Source organism: Somniosus microcephalus, chromosome 6, assembly GCF_052327205.1.
Source record: "Somniosus microcephalus isolate GS21.2 chromosome 6, FLI_Smic_1.0, whole genome shotgun sequence".
In the NCBI taxonomy this organism is placed as follows: domain Eukaryota; kingdom Metazoa; phylum Chordata; class Chondrichthyes; order Squaliformes; family Somniosidae; genus Somniosus; species Somniosus microcephalus.
The window spans coordinates 233,547,652-233,560,638 of record NC_140992.1 but is presented as its reverse complement, the minus strand read 5'-3'; positions in this window follow the sequence as shown (position 1 = coordinate 233,560,638).

The following is a 12,987-nucleotide window of genomic DNA, read 5'->3' as shown; positions in this document are numbered from 1 at the left end:
ATTTTCAGTGGGGGAGACTGCAGATGGCCTTGCAGGAGGACCTCGAGCAGCTCTGAGCACCATCTCGGCATGGGCTGCAGCAGTCTGGCCTGGCTGGTTAACAGGCAACAGCAAGGGCACTGGCGGAGTAGCAGTGGTGGGAGCACAAATGCTGTCATAATGAGAAAGGACGCCAGGTTCGTGCTCCACAGAGCCATGGCCAATCACCCGAGGCGGTGCTTCAGCAATCCTAGTAATCTGTTGGAGGACAGATTGCTGGACCCTGCAAACCCCTTTTGACACTGGTAAATGCAGCCATGATGGCAGCAGTCTGAGCTTGCATAACAGAAGTCTGAGCTCCCACTACAGCACTCAGATGTTGGGTGGCTTCCGCCTGTGCTGCAATGGAAGCTGAGACATTGGCCATCTTACCCTGCAACATGGTTCGGTCCACAATGGAGTTGGCCATCAATTCCATGCTGGAAATCGTGGGCTCCAAGCTCTGCGCAAAGCCCTGTGCAAGGTTGATGCTGGTCTCCTCCATGCTCCTTGACATTGCACTCAGGCTTTCTGGCAGGCCTGCCAATGAACCAAGCATTTCATTGTGCATACCCATCAGCCTTCTTCTGTAGGCCACCCCATCAAAGTCCTCATCTGAGTCCTCTGCAGCAGAACTCATGTGCGACCTCGCCCTCCGGGGAGCTAGCACCTGCGCTACCCCTGCCCTGGCTGCAGGCCACTTGTGCCCGGTGTCTCACCATATGCAGATCCCGCCTTTAGCCTACCCTCTAAATTATGCAGAGTGTCAGTATCTGCTTGTGGCTGGGAGTATGAAATCGAGTGACACTGTGTCTTCAGAGAAAGGCTTAAGGGTGAGGTGGGGGGGGGGGAAGCAGGAGGTGCATGGTTACACCATCTGCAGCTTGTAAGTCAGAAGAGATATTGGGATGAGAAGGAAGTAGGATGTGAGAAAGATGTGAGTTGGCCATGGGCTCAGCGATTGCCCTCCTAGGAATGGCCAGCACCATGGCGGTAAGATTATACAGGCGCACCTGTGCCCCCTTGAGTAGCCCCTTTTGGCTCTGACTGTAAGCCACCTTGTTGTGCAAGAGAAAGGGAAGTGTGTCAATGAGTGTGGTGCAATGTGTTTGGGTGATGCACCTGCCATGATTGAATAGCTGGCAGTGTGTGAAAGCTGTGGGATGTGGGTGTGAGGCTTGCAGCATTGGTAAGTGTGTGAGGGTGAGGTGACGCTATGAATGCGAGGTATGAGTCACGTTTGGTAGAGATTGTTGGTCGGTGAGTGATGGGGGTGTGGTGCATTGAGAAGTGTGTGAGACTAATGGTGCAGATGGTGGGATATGGCATTTGTAGATGAATTCACTGACATTGACCACTCGTGTGAGGTCATTGAACTTTTTCCTGCACTGCAGCCAAGTCCTCAGGGCTACACTGCTGGCATTGACAGCTATGGCTATCTGCTCCCACTGCCATTTTTGATTTTGCCTGGAGGGCCTCCTCAGTGGAAACAGGACCTCTCTCCTCCTCTCTACCTCCTGCACCAAGACCTCCAGTGCTGCATCTGAGAACCTTGGTGAACGCTCTCTTCCCTGTTGCACCATCATTAGTTGTTTTTCATTGTCTTCCCCAGCCAGTTCAATGAGCTGCTGCAGGCAGAATACACCTCCCCTTTAAGAGGTGCAGGCTGCCTTTAAAACGTGCAGGCTAGCTTTCATTGGTGCTAGCCTCGCACGAACTTGGGCCCCTGCTGAGCACTCAGCTACTCATCGCAATCATGGTAATCAGCAGACAGCACAAAGTTTGTTTTCGGGGACAAACCAATTTATAGGCCTAATATCATTGTGTGATAGTCTAAAAGGGGTGCTAACGAATCAGCAGCCCATTTTATATCTCTCTCAATTTTTATTTACATTGAAGTTCCATTCAAGATCTACCCCTTTTATTCCAATTGTTGTCTTTTCCTATTTTTATTACCTTTATGCAGCTGAATAAAATTCTGCTGCCACAAGGCTCATTAATATTATAATCACATGTAAATAATGCAAATGATAAATGAACATCTCTTTTGGATTAGTTTCATCCTTACTAAATGTGGTATTGTTCCCATGCCAGCCTCTCCTCCAAGTGTTCTCCGCTCCTTTACTGAAAGTACTAAATTAATGGAAGGAAGATCGGGTGAGTTCTATTATTGAGATGCATTCTGACCCACAAGATTATCCAATATTTGCTGCACCCAGAGGCATTAGATTACCCAGGCACAGAGCAAAGAACATTTCCCCTTTATAGTACTACAAATGGGTGATGATGCAGAGCCATCTTCCTGCCTAATTTTCAGTCCAGCCTGCCCAAATATTGCTGGAAAACTGGCAATTGTAGGGACGGAAATTGTGCCTCGAGTGTTAGCATAGTATTTGATCATGGAGACGGAGCCATCACATCTGAGCTCTACTTTCTGCCATTCCCACATGTGCAGTTCCCAGCAGGATTACTGGGTAGCGATTATAGCTGTTTTTATATCTTTAGATTGCAGTTGGCTGCATGGGACATATGTGGCAGGCACCTACGATGTTGGCATGAGTATCGCGGAGTATAAAAGCTCCTTATGAATGGTAGTCTGAATTGATTTTTTTCATACTCCCTATCCTGAGATCATTGAGGCCATTTGTAATTCAACCACCATTGCTGTTACATGAACTCATAGGAATGACTGTTGAGGCCTCCCATCTAGTGAAAACAGGACAGCAGTGGCCTGAAAATAGCACAGAAGAACTTACCGCCCTGTTTCCTGCTGTCGCTGTGGCTGTCTCCATCTTGCCGAGGTCCTCTGAATAGGTGGCCCAGGCAGCTGCCTGAAGAGGGTTCACAGCTGATTTAAATATTGAAATCAGGGTCCTAAAACGTTAATAGGACCTTTATTCTATTTTAGGACTGCACTGGGCGGTGTGAGTGCCGGCGCCAACCAGTTCCACTAACAATGGAACTAAAGAGGCCCACTAAAGGTAAGTCTTAAATTATTTTTGTGACCTCTGGGGCCCAGAAACATGAGGGAGCAAAACTGGATAGCCTCTAAAAATGGATGCGGGGATCGTGATTAACCCACGCATATTGCTTTCTATGCAGGCAGCACGGCAACTTCATACTGCCTGCTAATTTGCATGATTGCTGCGTGCAGCCAGCGCTAAATGTGCAGTTGAGCAGCTGCATGGGGCCCAAGTTTGTGCAAGGCCAGCATCATGTAAAGCTAGTCTGCACTTCTTAAAGCCAGCCTGCACCTCTTAAAGGGGAGGTGCATTCTGCCTGCAGCAAGTGCTGGAACTGTTTGTGGAAGAACGTCTGAGCAGGAAGAAAAGTGAATTATGGTGCAACAGGGGAGAGAGTGCACTCCAAAGTTCTCTGACACTGCACTGGAGGCCTTGGTGGAGGAGGTGGAGAGGAGGAGAGAGGTTCTCTATCCACAGGGGGCCAGGAGGCCCTCCAAACAAACTCTGTGAAGGCAGTGGGACCAGATAACCGTGGCGGTCAATGCCAGGAGTCAAGACCCAAGGAGTTGGATGCAATTCTGCAAGAAGTTCAATGATCTCACACAAGTGGTCAAGGTCAGTGAATTCATCTTCAAATGCCATATCCCACCAACTGCCTCACCAGCCATACACTCAATGCACCACACCACCATCACTCACCTACCAACAATCACTATCAAAGAGGACTCATACCTCACATTCATAGCTTCACCTCACCCTGACACACTTAGCACTGCTGCAAACCTCACACCCACATCTCACAGCTTGCACACACTGCCAGCTATTCAATCATGAAAAGCACATCACCCAAACAGGTTGCACCACACTCACTGGCACAGGTCCCTCTCTCTTGCAGGACAAGTTGGCGTATAACAAGAGGCAGCAAGAGCTAACCGGAGGGGGACAGGCACAGCTGCATGTCGTTACCCCGATGGAGGAGACGGTGGTCACCATCATCGGGGTGGCCATGGCCAGCGCTGGGGCTGAAACCATTGAAGATGACAGTATCCGCAAACCTAATCCTCCTTCTCGCATCCCACAATCACTTCTGATTAACAAGCTGCAGATGGTGTAAGCATGCACCTCTTGCTTTCCCCCCTCCCATCACCACAATCCTACCCTTGTGCCTTTCTTCTGTCAGATACCCAATAACTGCAACCTGGCCAGGCAGTGGTGGAATAGCAACAGCTGGAAGAGCAGGAAGGCTGTGATGAGGAAGAAACACCATCACTCAATTTCATACTTGCAGCCACCAGATCAGATACTGACACTCTGGGCTCGATTTTGCTATTGGTGCGGGCTGGGGTCATGTCAGCCGCTTTTCGTGTTAGCCACCCGACTCCAATTTGATGTGGGAAAAATATGCGATGTGTGGGAACCCCTGGCCCACTTAATCTTTCCATCCTGAAAGACGTCTCCGATGACGTCATCAATGCTGTTGGATTTAAGGCCTGCAAGCAGCCTTGCTTCTTCTGGAGACTGCAAAGGCTCTGCAATTTATATGAAGGAGTTGAATTGTGGAAAATGTCAACGATCAAGCAAAAGTGTGCTCCTCGGTTTGATGAGCCCTCCCTCCAAGCTCTGGTGTACAGAGCCAGCTGTAATAAGGAGGTGCTGTTCCCTTCCTCAGGGAGAAAAAAGCCACCCCAGCAGACAAAAGCTGTGCGGCTGCAAGTGGCCCAGGTTGTCAACTCCATTTCAATGAGCCGCAGATCCTGGCTGCAATGCAGGAAGAGGTTTCATGACCTTTTGTGCACTGGAAAAGTGAGTATGACTTTCCCATCATCCTCAATCTGATCCCCATCGTCTCTCCTCACCAGCACTCTGTTTTGCCAACCTCTTCCTCCACGTCCCACTTGACACTTACATCCCTGCACCCTTACCCATTCCCTCTCTCTCTATGGTCACATTCACTTAACTATTTGACCATGCAGCCCTCACACTTTCTATCACTGTGATGACATGACAACAACTATTTACAACACACAGGGATGGTCCTTTGTATCCTTCTAAGCATCTATGCTATGCATTCGCTACACTCACTCCTTCCATGGTCCATGGAGGAGCTTAGTTGCAAGGGTATTGAAAACATGGTCATTGTTCAGAATAGAATGAGATCTCTTGAGGAGCGATGGTCAGCTATTGGGCAAACAAAGCAGATCTTCATGCAAGTCCTCTGGAGTAGGACTTCCAGTGCAGAAATGGGTCCTCATGGCCCCCCTGCAGTGCAGCAAGGTGCTGTCAAGCCACTTGCTACCTCTGAAGTGGGGCTGACCCATGAGAGGGATGTTGGTGGCAGACAACAAGGAAGTGGGGGCTCCTCTCCAAGCGCTCACACGACCAATCCACAGCAAAGCCCTCGGTCAGAGCCCCACCAGAGTCCTAACCCAAATGAGATGGGCGTCTCAGCCCCTGCACAGCCGTAGGAGCAGCAGACTGTTGGCAAGCCCGCACAGATTCGCCACCCCAGAGGATGCCCGCCAAAGACGTCGAGACAGGAGCAGCAAGAGAGCGAGCAAGGGGCCTCCACATCTGCTGAAGCCACAGGGGAAGCACCACGTAGGAGCACGCGTAAGAGGAAGATAAAGCAGAAGGGTAGTCACTTGGGGGCTGTGTTGTTTTGTTTTTGGACCAGCCATCATTGTGATTGTATCATAAAGTGTTTTGATGGCAGACTGTTGAAGTTGTGGCCCGTGTCATTTCGCAAATGGAACTTTCACATTGAGGGCTTAGGGCGCCTTGCGATTATCAGAATGGTGGTCAGAGTGACAGGTTTCCGTAGGTTCTTCTCCATTGTCGATGATCTGGTAAGAAGGATGTGATGAAATATGTCATTCATCAGACTCTGTATTTAGCTACATATATTGTATTGCCTGCTCCTGTGTTTGTATTGCCTGCTCCTGTGTTCCTACCTTGTATTGTATATAGTGCACCGCCCCCTTTCTCCCCATTGGGTGTGTCGGCTCCGCCCATACCTGGCCCTACTTAAGGCAAGCCCAGGCTTGTCTTGCAGCAGAACAGCAGAATGCTAGGTGAAGACACAGGCATCTTTCTTTGCTAATAAAAGCCTTGTTTTATCCAGTTAACTTTGAGCCTTGAAGTTATTGAGGCGCATCAATTTTATTAGCAAACTTTCAACGATGGATCAACTTTTGAAACCGGAACGCTTGGATTTGGACCCGCATGCTTCGGATGCATCGGCATGGTTTGGACACTGGTTCCAGTGCTTGGAATTTTTTATGGCCAACTCCGAAGCCGTCACAGCCTCTAAAGCCACCTGAGATGTGAAACTCGGGATCCTGCAGAATCGGGTAAGCCACCGGGTTTTTCCACTCATCCAAGACGCCGCCACCTACCTGGATGCCTGCAACATTCTAAAGGCCCACTATCAGCGGCCTACCAACGAGGTGTACGCCAGGCATCTGCTTGCTACCTGCACACAGCGACCCGGAGAGTCGCTAGAGGACTTTCTAGTCACCCTAAAAGTGCTTGGCAAAGACTGCAAATGCAAAGACGTGAAAGCCACGGTATACACAGACGAGCTTATTCGGGACGCCTTTATCGCAGGCCTTAGCTCTAATTACATCCGGCAGAGACTGCTAGAGAAAACGGGCCTAGATCTGACACAGGCTGTGGACACAGCGCGATCGTTGGATGTGGCTCAGAAGAATTCTGACTCCTACTCTTCAGGCCGCGCGGCCCACGCCACCTCTGCTTCCCCGCCCGGTAGCCCAACACCGTCGGGGCCCTGCTCTCCCCCCAGAAGCCCTACGGCCGCCGCGACGCATCGGGGCCCCAAATACTACTTCTGCGGGCAGCCGAAGCACACCAGGAACCTATGCCCGGCGAAAGGCACCACCTGCTGTAAGTGCGGTAAGAAGGGGCACTTTGGGAAGGTGTGCAGAGGGAACACCGCAGGCAAACTCGCCACCGCTGCGTGCGCGCCGTGGGAGCAGCCATCTTGGACGCCATCTTGTCCGACCTCATGGGGTCCGCCATCTCGCGAGCAGACATCGTGGACGCCATCTTACCCGGCCTCGTGTGGCCCACCATCTTGTCCCGATCAGGGCCCTACAGTGGCGTCGATCACAGTGGACCAGTCCAGACCACACCCACTATCCAAATCGATGGTGGACATCAAGGTAAACGGGTGCAAGGTTAAATGTTTAATTGACAGCGGGAGCACGGAGAGCTTCATTCACCCTGGTCTGGTACAACGACTCTCTCTAACTATAGTCCCTACTCAGGGCATGATCTCTATGGCCGACAAAACCCAGATATCGACTATTGCGGGTTACTGCACGGTACGATTGTCCGTTAAAGGCACTGTATATAATAATTTTAAACTGTTAATTATGAAGGATTTATGTGTGAGCGTGATCTTGGGCCTGGATTTTCAGTGCCACCACCAAAGCATCACGCTCAATTTCGGTGGGACCCAGCCGCCCCTCACAGTGTGCGGTCTGGCTACCCTGAAGGTAAAGCCGCCTTCGCTATTCGCGAACCTTACCCCTAACTGCCGGCCAATAGCGACCAAAAGCAGGAGGTACAGCTGGGAGGACAGGCGGTTTATCGCGACCAAGGTAGACAGGCTCCTGAGGGAGCGCATTATTGAACGCAGCAACAGCCCGTGGCGCGCCCAAGTGCTGGTGGTGAGGAGTAGCGAGAAGAAGCGGATGGTGATTGACTATAGCCAAACAGTCAACATCTATACCCAACTAGACGCCTACCCGCTACCCTGCATATCCGAGATGGTGAAACAAATTGCCCAATACCGGGTGTTCTCCACTATCGACCTCAAGTCAGCGTACCACCAGCTCCCTATCAGACCAGAGGACCGTTCGTACACCGCCTTCGAGGCAAACGGACGCCTCTACCAGTTCCTCAGAGTCCCCTTTGGGTTGACGAATGGGGTCTCGGTCTTTCAGAGGGAGATGGACTGCATGGTCGATGACCACCACTTGCAGGCAACCTTCCCCTATCTCGACAATGTCACCATCTGCGGCCACAACCAACAGGACCACGACTCAAACCTCGCGAGGTTTCTGAAAACCGCACAAAAACTCAACCTCACTTACAACGAGGACAAGTGCATTTTCAACACCACGCGCCTCTGCATACTAGGCAGCGTGGTGGAGAATGGGGAAATCGGACCAGACCCCGACCGATTGCGCCCCCTACGGGAGCTGCCCCTGCCCAACACTCCCAAAGCCCTGAAAAGGTGCCTGGGGTTATTCTCGTATTATGCCCAATGGGTCCCTAACTACTCCGATAAAGCCCGCCCCCTCTTGAAATCATCCTCTTTCCCGCTCTCTGCTGAGGCCCATGCTGCCTTCAAAAGCATTAAGCAGGATATTGAGCGGGCCACGCTACAGGCAGTGGACGAGAACACTCCCTTTCAAGTGGAAAGTGATGCGTCTGACTTTGCCTTGGCGGCCACCCTCAACCAGGCGGGGCGGCCCGTAGCTTTCTTCTCGAGGACCCTCCAGGGGCCCGAGATCAGATACTCCTCCGTGGAAAAGGAGGCCCAAGCCATCGTGGAGGCAGTGCGCCACTGGCGGCACTACCTAGCCGGCAAACGCTTCACCCTACTTACCGACCAGCGGTCGGTAGCGTTTATGTTCAATAATAAACAGAGGGGGAAGATTAAAAATGATAAGATTCTTAGGTGGCGGATCGAGCTCTCCACCTTCGAGTATGACATCATATACCAGCCGGGGGCCCTTAACGAATCCCCCGACGCCCTCTCACGAGGGATGTGTGCCAACGCCACCGGGGATCGGCTACAGACCCTCCACAACGACCTCTGCCACCCAGGGGTCACACGGCTGTTCCACTTCATAAAGTCCCACAACTTACCCTACTCGATTGAGGAAGTTCGGTCTCTGACCAGGAACTGCCGCACTTGCGCTGAGTGCAAGCCTCGGTTCTACCGCCCTGATAGAGCCCACCTAATCAAAGCTACACGGCCCTTTGAGCGGCTTAGCTTAGATTTCAAGGGCCCCCTCCCGTCCGTCGACTGCAATGTTTACTTCCTGAACATTGTGGACGAATACTCCCGTTTCCCATTCGCCTTCCCCTGCCCAGACATGACCAGCGCCACGGTCATTAAATGCCTCAACAGCCTGTTCTGCCTGTTCGGTATGCCAAGTTATATCCACACGGATAGGGGGGCGTCCTTCATGAGTGAAGAGCTACGCCAGTACATGCTGTCCAAGGGGATTGCCACGAGCCGTACCACCAGCTACAACCCCCGGGGTAACAGTCAGGTGGAGCGAGAGAACGGGACAGTATGGAGGGCAGTCACCCTAACTCTAAGGACCAAGGGCCTCCCTATCTCCCGCTGGCAGGAAGTCCTCCCAGATGTGCTCCACTCAATACGGTCACTATTGTGTACCGCCACTAATGCCACGCCTCATGAGCTAATATTTCTATTTCCCCGGAAATCCACCTCAGGCGTATCCATACCGTCATGGCTCTCCACCCCAGGTCTGGTACTTTTGCGGAAGCATGTGAGGGGCCACAAGACGGACCCTCTCGTGGAGCCAGTGCACCTGCTCCACGCCAACCCACAATATGCGTATGTCCGGCACGCCGACGGACGGGAGGACACTGTGTCCATAAAAGACCTCGCCCCAGCCGGTAACAACAGCAACAACGACAATGACTACAACAACAACAGCAACAACGGCAACAACCACAACAACTATTACCCACCCACTCCACCCACTATTCTTTCATCACCCCCGGAAGAACACCAGCCAACGGTACCCCCACCACCTACTCCTTCAACAACCCCGGTGGCGCCCCCGGCAGAGACCCAGGAGGTCACCCGGGACACCCAGCTGGCACCCGCAGCACCGCAACCGTTACGTCGGTCACAGAGGACTATCACACCCCCGGACAGACTAAATCTGTAGAAGGGGTGAATGTGATGAAATATGTCATTCATCAGACTCTGTATTTAGCTACATATATTGTATTGCCTGCTCCTGTGTTTGTATTGCCTGCTCCTGTGTTTTACCTTGTATTGTATATAGTGCACCGCCCCCTTTCTCCCCATTGGGTGTGTCGGCTCCGCCCATACCTGGCCCTACTTAAGACAAGCCCAGGCTTGTCTTGCAGCAGAACAGCAGAATGCTAGGTGAAGCTAGGTGAAGACACAGGCATCTTTCTTTGCTAATAAAAGCCTTGTTTTATCCAGTTAACTTTGAGCCTTGAAGTTATTGAGGCGCATCAAAGGAGTGAGACTAAAGTGTTTGATTGAGCAGGCTAAGCAAATCTGGCCAGGATGAGGGCGTCCCTTGCATCCCGGGCAGCAATATGGTGGTGCTCTGGCACCTTCTGGCCTGTGCATCTTCAGGTGGGTGACTAGCAGCTTGGTGCTCCTGTTGATGTTCCTGCTGTTGGTGCTGCTTTTGCTCATGGTTCTGCTGCTGCCGCGGCTGGTCTTCATCCGAATCTGATGTCCAGGAGGAAAGGAATTAAATGGTCGCCATGCTTCTGGTATATGCCTCAGTTGAGGAAGTGCTTAGTGCTTAATCAAGGTGGGGAGAGAGGTTTCCAAGGAGGTCACACTGGAGATGGGTGTCAGGCTCCTAACTTCCACAAGACTGAGTATGCCTGCTAAAAGTTCCCCCAGACCTGAAACAACAACGTTTTGCCACCTGCAAATGATCATCGGTGAAAACTCCTTTGTAATGCTGGAGCTGTAGCTGTTAGTAAGCAATCCAGTAGTGAGGCCACCAGGATTACCTGCCATGTTCCAGAGGAGGCGTGTAGGATGGGGGAAATGTGTTAAAATCGGAAAGGCCTCTCAAAATGGGATTATACAGGCAATTAAGTGGTTGTTAAGGGCCATAAGGGCCTATCCCGCCTCTTGGAGGCGGGTTGGAAAGCGGGTCAGAAAACACGCACTTGGGAAAATTGCTCGGAGGCGGGAACGGGCCCGCCCGCCAGTTTTGGCGATTTTAACAACTCGCATGCCTCCAAACCCGCCTCCTCGGGGCTGGGAAAATCAAGCCCAGATGTGTAATTAAAGGATAGCTTAGAGATGGGATCTGCACGTGGTGAGACACGGGCACGAGTGACCTGCAGGCAGGGCAGGGGGAAAGGATAGCGCAGTTACCAGCTCGCCAGAGGGCGAGGTCGCACATGAGTTCTGCTGCAGAGGACTCAGATGAGCACTTCGATGGGGTGGGTTACAGAAGAAGGCTGATGGGTATGTACCATGAAATGCTTGGTGCATTAGCAGGCAAAAGGCCTACCTGCAATGTCAAGGAGCATGGAGGAGTCTGGCACCAACTTGGCACAGGGCTTTGTGTAGAGCTTGGAGCCTATCCTTTCCAGCATGGAAGTGGTGGCCAACTCCATTAGCACACTTGCAGACCTAACCATGATGCAATATCTGATGGCCGATGTCTCAGCTTCCATTGCTTTTTGTGGTATATATCAATGATTTGGACTTGAATGTAGGAAATATGATTAAGAAGTTTGCAGATGATACAAAAATTGGCTGCGTGGTTGATAATGAAGAAGAAAGCTGTAGACTGCAGGAAGATATCAATGGACTGGTCTGGTGGGCAGAACAGTGGCAAATGGAATTCAATCCGGAGAAGTGTGAGGTAATGCATTTGGGGAGGGCTAACAAGGCAAGGGAATACACAATACAATACAATAAATGGTAAGACATTGAGAAATGCAGAGAAACAGAGGGGCCTTGGAGTGCATGTACACAGATCCCTGAAGGTAGCAGGACAGGTAGATAAGGTGGCTAAGAAGGCATACGGGATACTTGCCTTTATTAGCCGAGGCATAAAATATAGGAGCAGGGAAGTTATGCTTGAACTGTATAAAACACTAGTTAGGCTGCAGCTAGAATACTGCGTGCAGTTCTGGTCACCACATTACAGGAAGGATGTGATTGCACTAGAGAGGGTGCAGAGGAGATTTACGAGGATGTTGCCTGGGCTGGGGAATTTTAGCTATGAGGAAAGATTGGATAGTTGTTTTCTTTGGAACAGAGGAGGCTGAGGGGAAACCTAATTGAGGTGTATAAAATTATGAGGGGCCTAGATAGAGTGGATAGGAAGGACCTATTTCCCTTAGCAGAGGGGTCAATAAACAGGGGGCATAGATTTAAAGTAATTGGTAGGAGGTTTAGAGGGGATGTGAGGAGAAATTTTTTCACCCAGAGGATGGTGGGGGTCTGGAACTCACTACCTAAAAGGGTGGTAGAGGCAGAAACCCTCATCACATTTAAAAAGTACTTGGATATGCACTTGAAGTGCTGTAACCTACAAGGCTAGGGACCAAGTGCTGGAAAGTGGGATTAGGGTGGATTAGGCCGGCACAGACAAGATGGGCTGAATGGCCTCCTTTAGTGCTGTAAATTTCTATGATTCTCTAATTCAATAGCAGAAGCCACCCAATGTCTGGATGCTGCAGTGGAAGCTCAGACTTCGGCCATCCAAGGTCAGCTGCTGCCATGCAATCTCAGACTTCGGCCATCCAAGCTCAGCTGCTGCCACACAAGCTCAGACTGCTGCCATCATGGCTGTGAATACCAGAGTTCAAAGGGGCTTGCAGGATGTCACAGCTTTACAGCAATCTGTCCTCCAACAGATTACTAGGATTGCTGAGGCGCCACCCTGGGGGAGTGGCAGTTGCTCCATGGAGCATGAACCTGCTGCCCTCTCTCAGGATGACAGCATTTGTCTTCCCACCCCTGCCACTCCATCAGTGCCCTTGCTGTTAAGAACATAAGACCATAAGAAATAGGAGCAGGAGTCGGCCATTCGGCCCCTTGAGCCTGCTCCGCCATTCAATAAGATCATGGCTGATCTTCTACCTCAACTCCACTTTCCTGCACTATCCCCATATCCCTTGATTCCCTTAATATCCAAAAATCTATCGGTCTGTCTTGAATATACTCGTCGGCTGAGCCTCCACAGCCCTCTGGTGTAAA